Here is a 10314-nt window from a genome sequence, read left to right on the forward strand (position 1 = left end):
AGGATAGCATTTTATTGACCTTGGGTCATATTAAAGACGCAGCATTATATATGAGAGACGCTGCGAGAGACGTTGGGCTATTGGGTTGAAGAGCCAATGCCATGGCAATTTGTGCTAGGCGAGCCCTGTGGACCCGCCAATGGACTGGTGATGCTGATTCAAAGAGACATATGGAAACTTTGCCTTACAAGGTTGGGGTTTTATTTGGGGAGGGCCTCGCGGACCTGGTTTCCACAGCTACCTCGGGTAAATCTTTTTTGCCTTATGTTCCCCCACAGCAAAAGAAAACACCTCAATATCAGATGCAGTCTTTTCGGTCGCATAAGTCCAGAAGAGGTCGGGGCTCGTCCTTCCTCGCCAGAGGTATGGGTAGAGGGAAAAGAATGCCTTCTACGGCTAGTTCCATGATCAGAAGTCCTCCCCGGCTTTTACAAAATCCACCGCATGACGCTGGGGCTCCACTGCGGGAGTCCGCGCCGGTGGGGGCACGCCTTCGACTCTTCAGCCAGGTCTGGGTTCTGCCTGATTTGAATCCTGGGGCAATAGAAATTGTATCCCAAGGCTAGAAACTGGAATTCGAAGTAGTGCCTCCTCGACGATTTTTCAAGTCGGCTTTGCCAGCTTCTCCCCCAGAGAGGGAAATAGTTTCAGCTGCAATACAAAAGCTGTGTCGACAGCAGGTGATTATCAAGGTTCCCCTAATACAACAGGGGAAAGGGTACTATTCAACCCTATTTGTGGTCCCGAAACCGGATGGCTCGGTCAGACCCATTCTGAATCTAAAATCCCTAAACCTGTATTTAAAGCGGTTCAAATTCAAGATGGAATCTCTCCGGGCAGTGATCTCCAGCCTGGAAGGGGCGGATTTTATGGTATCACTAGACATAAAGTATGCATACCTTCATGTCCCCATTTGTCCTCATCAGGCGTACGCTGAGATTCGCTGTACTGTCATTACCAGTTTCAGACGTTGCCGTTTGGGCTGTCCATGGCCTCGAGGATTTTCACCAAGGTAATGGCGGAAATGATGGTGCTGCTACGCAGGTAAGGAGTCACAATTATTCCATACTTGGACGATCTCCTGATAAAAGCGAGATCGAGAGATCAGTTGCTGTAAAGCTTGTCACTCTCCCTGAGAGTGCTGCAGCAACACTGCTAGATCCTAAATCTGCCAAAGTCGCAGTTGATTCCAACGACTCGGCTATCATTTTTAGGCATGATCCTGGACATGGAAAAGAAGTGGGTTTTTCTCCCAACGGAAAAAGCCCAGGAACTCCAGAGCATGGTCAGAGACCTGTTAAAGCCAAAAAGAGTGTCAGTTCATCAATGCACTCGAGTACTGGGAAAGATGGTGGCGGCCTACGAGGCCATTCCCTTCGGCAGGTTCCATGCGAGGACATTTCAGTGGGACCTTCTGGACAAGTGGTCGGGGTCCCATCTACAAATACATCAGAAAATAAGCCTGTCCCCCAGGGACAGGGTGTCTCCTGTGGTGGCTGCAGAGTGCTCACCTTCTAGAGGGTCGCAGGTTCGGCATTCAAGACTGGGTTCTGGTAACCACGGACGCGAGCCTCCGAGGATGGGGAGCAGTCACACAAGGAAGAAATTTTCAGGGACTGTGGTCAAGCCAGGAGGCTTGTCTACACATCAACATACTGGAATTAAGGGCCATATACAACGGCCTACGACAAGCAAAGACTCTTCGCAACCTACCTGTTCTGATTCAATCGGACAACGTCACAGCAGTGGCTCATGTAAACCGCCAAGGCGGGACAAGGAGCAGAGTGGCAATGGCGGAAGCCACCAGGATTCTTTGCTGGGCGGAAAATCACATAAGCGCGCTGTCAGCAGTCTTCATTCCGGGAGTGGACAACTGGGAAGCAGACTTTCTCAGCAGACACGATCTCCATCCAGGAGAGTGGGGTCTGCATCAAGAAGTTTTTGCAGAGATAACAAGTCGTTGGGGGCTTCCTCAAATAGACATGATGGTGTCACGCCTCAACAAGAAACTTCTGAGGTATTGTTCCAGGTCAGGGGACCCTCGGGCTGTAGCGGTAGACGCCCTGGTGACACCGTGGGTGTTTCCGTCGGTCTATGTCTTCCCTCCTCTTCCACTCATCTCAAAAGTACTGAGAATCATAAGACGAAAAAGAGTCCAGACAATACTCATTGTTCCGGATTGGCCTCAAAGGGCCTGGTATTTAGATCTTCAGGAGATGCTCACAGAAGATCCATGGCCTCTTCCTCCCAGGGAGGACCTGTTGCAGCAGGGGCTCTGCGTGTTCCAAGACTTACCGCGGTTACGTTTGACGGCATGGCGGTTGAACGCCAAATCCTAGCTAGGAAAGGTATCCTGGGGGAAGTCATCCCTACTCTGAGAAAAGCTAGGAAGGAGGTGACGGCGAAACATTATCACCGTATCTGGAGGAAATATGTATCTTGGTGTGAAGCCAAGAATACTCCTACGGAAGATTTCCACCTGGGCCGTTTTCTCCACTTTCTGCAGACAGGAGTGGATATGGGCCTAAAGTTAGGCTCCATTAAGGTGCAGATTTCGGCCCTGTCAATATTCTTTCAGAAGGAATTGGCTTCTCTCCCAGAAGTCCAGACTTTTGTAAAGGGAGTGCTGCACATCCAGCCTCCTTTTGTGCCCCCAGTGGCGCCATGGGACCTTAACGTGGTGTTACAGTTCCTTAAGTAACACTGGTTTGAACCTCTTCAAACAGTTGAGTTAAAATTTCTCACTTGGAAAGTGGTCATGTTGTTAGCCTTGGCATCTGCGAGGCGGGTGTCCGAATTGGCGGCTATTTTCTCACAAAAGCCCCTATCTGATTTTCCATGTGGATAGAGCAGAGTTGAGGACTCGTCCTTAATTTCTGCCTAAGGTGGTTTCATCGTTTCATATGAAGCAACCTATTGTGGTGCCTGTGGCTACGGGTGACTTGGAGGATTCCAAGTCTCTTGATGTAGTCAGGGCCTTAAAAGTTTATGTAGCCAGGACGGCTCGGGTTAGGAAAACAGAGGCACTGTTTGTCCTGTATGCAGCCAACAAGGTTGGCGCTCCTGCTTCTAAGCAGACTATTGCCCGCTGGATCTGTAACACGATTCAGCAGGCTCATTCTACGGCTGGATTGCCGTTACCAAATTCGGTAAAGGCCCATTCCACTAGGAAGGAGGGCTCTTCTTGGGCGGCTGCCCGAGGTGTCTCGGCATTACAACTTTGCCGAGCAGCTACTTGGTCGGGTTCAAACACTTTTGCTAAATTCTATAAGTTTGATACCTTGGCTGATGAGGACCTCAGAGTCATCCGCACTCTCCCGCCCGGTCTGGAGCTTTGGTATAATCCCCATGGTCCTTACGGAGTACCCAGCATCCTCTAGGACGTAAGAGAAAATAAGATTTTAAACCTACCGGTAAATCTTTTTCTCCTAGTCCGTAGAGGATGCTGGGTGCCCGTCCCAGTGCGGACTAAATTCTGCAAGCCTTGTATATAGTTATTGCTTACATAAGGGTTATGTTACAGTCTTGATCAGTCTCTGGCTGATGCTGTTTTGTTTCATACTGTTAACTGGTTAGTATATTCCATGTTGTACGGTGTGGATGGTGTGGGCTGGTATATGTATCTTGCCCTTAGATTAACAAAAATCCTTTCCTCGTACTGTCCGTCTCTTCTGGGCACAGTTCTTTAACTGAGGTCTGGAGGAGGGGCATAGAGGGAGGAGCCAGTGCACAACCATCTAAAGTCTTTAGAGTGCCCATGTCTCCTGCGGAGCCCGTCTATACCCCATGGTCCTTAGAGTCCCCAGCATCCTCTACGGACTAGGAGAAAAAGATTTACCGGTAGGTTTAAAATCTTATTTAAACTGCCACATATCTGTTTTATAGGGAATAAGCACATTCGTACTTTCTTTTTCATCCACTAGGGGTCACTGGAGTACTCTTGGGACATGGACGGGGCGTTAGCAGGAACAGGCACATTTAAATGTGTAACCCTCCTACCCCTCCATACTCCCCAGAGACCTCAGTGTTTTTTGTGCCTTCACAGGGAAAAGAGCACAAGATTTTACTTTAAATTTTTCTTTTGACTTTCAGTCCCTTCCTAGCTTACTTAGAAACGTGGGTCTGGGACTGTGTACTGCTAATGCAGACTAGGCTTGTCGGTGCGCAGCAGAGGAGTCCCGCCATAGACCTACATCAGCTGTAGCTGATTCAGCCTTTGCTGCTAGGAGCTGGGTAGTGCTTATCCAAAAAGCACCGTCATAGTCTCCACGATTCCACTGAGGTAAGGAGCGGGGGTCTGAGAGCAGTGCGGTCAGCTCATGCTGCCGCCCCGCCATGTGTGGAAAGCCTGCAAGTTGCTCCACAGTGCACAGCCACATGGGGACATACTCAGATGCCGCCGCTGGCCGACTGCCGCTTCCCGGATTCCAAGAGTAAGTGTTTGCCTGATTGCGGCCGTGGACAGCTCTTACTGCTGCCACAGTCTGCCGTCCCCGCTCCCCTCTGCGTTTGCTCCACAGCTGGGTGCACAAAGCACGGCTACCAGCGGCGGTGTCCCGGCATCCCACTTCCATGCACCCGCGGACAGCTCTCACTGCTGCCGCGGGGCGCCGTTACCGCTTCCCTCAGTGTTAGCTCCGCCGCTGGGTGCCCAGCGCTCGGCTTCCCAGCAACTGCACCTGCGGACAGCTCTCACTAGTTGGGGTAACATAAGGACGCTGCTGCCGCTGGGTGCCCTCCGTTACACGGCTCTCAGCCGCGGTCAGTTTTTTCTAATACTCCGCAGTAGTGGAGTTTAAAAGGGATTCCCCGCAACAACTGGGGAGATACCATGGTGGTAATGAAGTCTATTAAGCCTTGTATTTTTTACTGTACATATGGTCGATTAAACAATCTGTATATGTTTATAAGTTTAAAAAAAAAAAAACACATGATGGATAACCATTTTATATTCACTTCCTGCTTTTTACATCCATTTGGTGTCGGTCCAACAACACACGGCCACTAGAGGAGGCAGGGGTGTTAGTAGGACATTCAGTTCAGCACATTTTCTAACCACGTGCAGTGCACTCGGTTTTATACATACTTCCTTTCAGTCGTGAGCATTTGTGTTTCACTGTGATACATACTGTCTGTGTGCATGATAAGTTAAGCTAAAGCTTGTCTGTGATGATTGTGAAAATGTGTTATCCACTTGCATATTGGGGGTAATTCCAAGTTGATTGCAGCAGGAAATTTTTTAGCAGTTGGGCAAAACCATGTGCACTGCAGGGGAGGCAGATATAACATGTGCAGAGAGAGAGAGAGATTTGGGTGTGGTGAGTTCAATCTGCAATCTAAATTGCAGTGTAAAAATAAAGCAGCCAGTATTTACCCTGCACAGAAACAAAATAACCCACCCAAATCTAACTCTCTCTGCAAATGTTATATCTGTCCCCCCTGCAGTGCACATGGTTTTGACCAACTGCTAAAAAATATCCTGCGATCAACTTGGAATTACCCCCAGTGTGTCTTACCAATACAGGTCCAAATAATGGAAGCTGCCCTGAACCTCACTGAGACATGATGGCAGGTGTGTGGGCTATTTTAAAGCCGGGGTTGTCCGCTGCATGGACTGACCTTGAGGCGTCTAGGTTTTATTCCGGGTTCATGCCATCTAAGCCGCCAGAGTGGGCTCAAGATATTTCAAGAATTTTGCAGGATTTACAAAGGGCCATGTATAGTTCAAATCCTAAAAGCAGTCATCGTTTGTCTTATAATTTACCGATTTCCACAGTGTTGTATTCTAACGATTCCATGCCAGACCTAATATCGCAAGAGTAAATTGGGTCAGCAGTCAGATAGTGAGGTGAATCATAGCCCGGGCACTGATAATCTCATCAGAGTATGCCAGATGTTACATTTCACTAACACAAGACTTTGTTAAAGAATGAGGTTTTATTTGCTGAGATACAGAGGACAACTGTCTTGTTTTCTTATTCAGATTCTCTTAATAAGCAGTTAACAGATGCATGGCAGAACAGATAAACCATTTTCCATGCCAAGCGATTTCTGTCTAGCTACCCTTTTCCACAGGCTATAACAGACTCTGCCATCAGTACATTCCTCAGTTTCACAACTTAATAACAAGTTAACTATTCCAGTCCCAGCTGCAATGAGGCTTAAACAGACGTCGGAGTGCAAACTGGAGGCTACGCTGAAGACCATATACAGCAACAAGGGTATTGCTTGGACCTGCTTTACTTGAGAGTTTAGTTTAACACTACTGTAGTTGCATAGGCTAAACAGCTCAAGTTAGGCCTACAACAAGCTCCTTCCTCAAACCAGCTTATATTTCTTTTTATATTGGGTGGGGTTTTTTTGGAGTCTGCACTGGACCAGATTGTACATTAATTAATCCACAATTATAATACCATATAAAGTAAGAATTTTGACCAACATATAGCTGCCGACTTCGCCTAAAAAAGCTTTTGGGGCAGAACAGGGTTGGCGGTGCTCCCGGACATTATTTCAGAAGAAACTATTTGGGGGTTGTTTTGCAAAGAAGCAAAAGAAAGACTGTTTGGTATGTCTCTCTGGGGCACACTTTATTTAAATTGACTGAATAGTAAAGTTATTACTTTACTATTCAGCTTATATTTATTACCAGTCACATTTGTAAATCGGCAGAGTATTTAGGTAAAGCTTCTATGGCGTCAGACAAGTTAAGGCCCGTACACACTGGTCGATATATCGGCCGTTCTCTTGAACGGCCGCTATATCGCGGGAGCGTCGGCCAGTGTGTACGTCCGATACTTCTGTGAACTCCGTCGTTCACAGACGTATCGCGTCAGCAGCACAGCCGACGGCCAATATATCTACCGATATATTGGCGCGTCGCTGTGTGTGTACGTGGCGGTCGGCCGACTGCCCGTACACATGCTGCGGCGGCCGGCGGTGATTGACAGCTGAACTGGGCGGATGTGTGTACACACCCGTCCAGTTCATGACGTCAGTCCCCGACGGATCGGGCAGTGTGTATGCTGAACACACTGCCCGATCCGTCCATAGGTATATCTGCAGATCAATTGATCTGCAGATATATCTACTAGTGTGTACCCACCTTAAGTTCTCGGATTTCAGCTTCAATAATTACGGCTGATAGAAGCTGTGGATGCAGACTTAGCAGGACAAGGCTGAGTCAAAACGCGAATTAGCAGTGTTGCCTTATACTAGCGATATGTTATTTGTTCTTAAATTGGATAAATGGAGGCTACTGGGGGAAAGTCTGTTTTTCTACCATCGCACGCACCAGTTCCTCATAAGATACGCTAGTCTAGCGTTCATATCTTTCAGACCTCAGTCCTTTTCGAGGACCTGATCCAGGAACAACCATACACAGTTACAAACCCGGGGTATGATGGCCTTCCAGGCCATCTCGGTTCTTCAGTTGTGGGAGCATGCGTTCAAATCACTTATCGTGGTTTCAGACGTCCACAGATGGGGAGATCCGCAATTTAGTGTTCAAAGGTTACACAATGGGGTTGTTCAAGACAGGTCTGCTTGTGTCAGCAGACAAGACAGTTCTGCAGACCGCTATTCAGTCTCTATTAGATTCAGCAGTTTAATTCAGATATCACAACAGAACAAGGGTTTTATTCCAATCTTTTTGTAGTACCAAAGATGGACGGCTCGGTCAGACCAATATTGAACCTAAAGGGGCTCAATCAGTACGTCACTTACTACAAATTCAAGATGGAATCGCTGTGGTCAGTGATTGCAGGTTTAGAACCACAGAAATTCATGATTCCGCTTGATGTCAAAACTGCGTACTTATACATTCCAATTTGGCTACTGCATCAAGCGTACTTAAGGTTTGCAGTATAATAATACCATTGCAATTTCAGGCTCTACCATTTGCTGTCTCATCAGCACCTAGGGTATTCACAAAGTGATGCCTGTGGTGATAGCTCACCTCAGATCCCTGGCAGTGAATAGTTCCGTATTTAGAAGACCTCATCAAGGCTGAGTCTCAACAAATACTCCTGCACAATGCATTACTGACGTACAGTGTACTGGTTCAGCACGGTTGAATTGTCAATTTAAAAAAACAAACAAGCACATTAAGCCTCGTTCCCCTCACAGAATACAATTTCTAGGACTGATTCTGGATAGGGTAGGTCAACGATTTTACATAACCAGAAGAGAAAGCACACGGTGTTCGTCTTCTGGTACAGTTAGTACTCAAACCAACGTCCGTCTCGGTGCACGTGTGCATTCGACAGTTAGGAAAGATAGTGGCGTCTTTCAATGCACTCCAGTTCGGAAAATGTCACTTACGACCTTTTCAGTTAGATCTTCCAGCCCCGTAGTCAGGCTCTCATCTACAAATTCATCAGATGGTGCAGTTGTCTCCAGAGGCCAGTGTATCACTACTCTGGTGACTCCACATACAACATCTCACTGCAGGACAACGGTTTGGAGTCTAAATTTGTAAAGCGCAACGGAATATGCTGCGCTATATAAGAAACTGTTAATAAATAAATAAATGTGGATACTTCTGACTATGGACGCAAGTTTCTGATTAAAGACCTCAACTGTTGGTTCCTACATTTTCAGCTTCAGGATCTACGGTCAGACCGAGCACGTTACGGTCTATAAATGTTTGGGAACTCAGGGCAATCTACAACACTTTGCGTCAGGTAGTTCAAATACTCATGTCTCAGACTGTTAAGGTTCAATCAGACAACGCTACGGCAGTCGCAAGAAGGGACTTGAAGTCGCATGGCCAAGCGAGCAATTGCTCGACTCCTGACTTGGCCGAGCATCACCAAGTGATATTGTCGGCAGTGTTCATTCCAGGAGTCGACAACTGAGAAACAGTTTATCTCAGTCATCAGGATTTTCATCCAGGATAATGGGCGTTACATCCAGAAGTGGTCCAGATGTTAGTCCTGCGGTGGGGTTACCCACAGGTAGATGTAATGGCGTCTAGTCACAATCATCAGATATCAAAACGAGATCCAAATGCAGTGGCAATGAATGCTCTCACGATAGAATGGCCGTACAGCCTCGTGTAACTATTTCCACCATTTCCGCTGCTTCCTCGGTTGCTAAAGTGGATCAAAAGAGACTAGTGGCGCCTCATTGGCCTCGTAGAGCGTGGTTCTCGGATCTCCGCGGTTTACTCGCAGATGAACCGTGGCCGCTTCCGCTACATCCATACCTTCTGTAACAGGGTCCATTTCTTTACCCTGAGTTAGCGCCGCTGCGTTTGACGGGGTGGCTGTTGAAACTGCTCTTTTAAGACGAGAGAGTATTACAGAGTCTGTTATACCATGTGCTATAAGCCAGTTACAGCAGCTCATTATCACAGGATTTGGCATACTTATATAGGTTGGTGTGAAGCTCGAAAGTTTCCGACCACTTCTTTCAAGTATCCCGTCTTTTGCTATTTTTACAGACTGGGTTAGATGGAGGACTATGTTTAGCGACACTAAGGGCGCAGGTTCTGCTTTGTCAATTTTCTTTGAGCGCTGTTGGCTCTTTCTCCGGCAGGGTCCACAGGTTATCCACAGGATCACATTGGGATATGATGGAGCGACAGTGGATTGGCACCAAACGATCACAAGCTTTCTGGCCTCCCAGGATGCAACGGGCTCGTCCATATAATCCCGCCCACGAGTCAGTCAAATCAGTTTTTTGTTTGGTGCAGCAGGAGCCGGACCATGGTCACAGGGCTGTCGTGTTTGGCAGCCCTAAGCTTTATTTGATTTATTTTTATACTCTTACTATGTTTTCTGAGTGATCTTTCCTAACAGCGTCTTACACGCATATTGGAAAGAGTCGCTCCAACAACTCTCCGCCGGCTCGCAACAATGCTTACCCACGGTACAAGTGCTGTCTCGACGGGCGTCTGTGTCGGATGTAACTAGCAGGTCCAGCAGACGTTACCAGTGCTCCAGCGCTAGGCTTTAGGGATCATAAGGCACCAAGATTAGTTTGAGGCCGCGATCGCTAAGGTTGATGTCAGCAGTGGGGAGTCAGACGCTCTCCTGGTCGCCCCTCCCCCCAGTTCATGACCAGTTACTGTGCGTCTCCCGCCATGAACTGATTGCCTCACTTCCGTCTCAGATGCTACCACGAGGGGACTCGGTCGCAGCATAGGCCGCTGCGTCTGTATACACTAAGGTTTACGAGACTGAGTCGCAGACATTAGCGTCTGCATGCACTAGCGTTCACTGAGCGTGTGTGTCCACTAAAAATTACCGGAGCGGCAGTGTACACTAGTAGCGTCTGGATCCACTCAGCGGTTGCTTACGTATTGATCGATCC

This window comes from Pseudophryne corroboree, chromosome 9 (genome assembly GCF_028390025.1).
Source record: "Pseudophryne corroboree isolate aPseCor3 chromosome 9, aPseCor3.hap2, whole genome shotgun sequence".
Classification (NCBI taxonomy): domain Eukaryota; kingdom Metazoa; phylum Chordata; class Amphibia; order Anura; family Myobatrachidae; genus Pseudophryne; species Pseudophryne corroboree.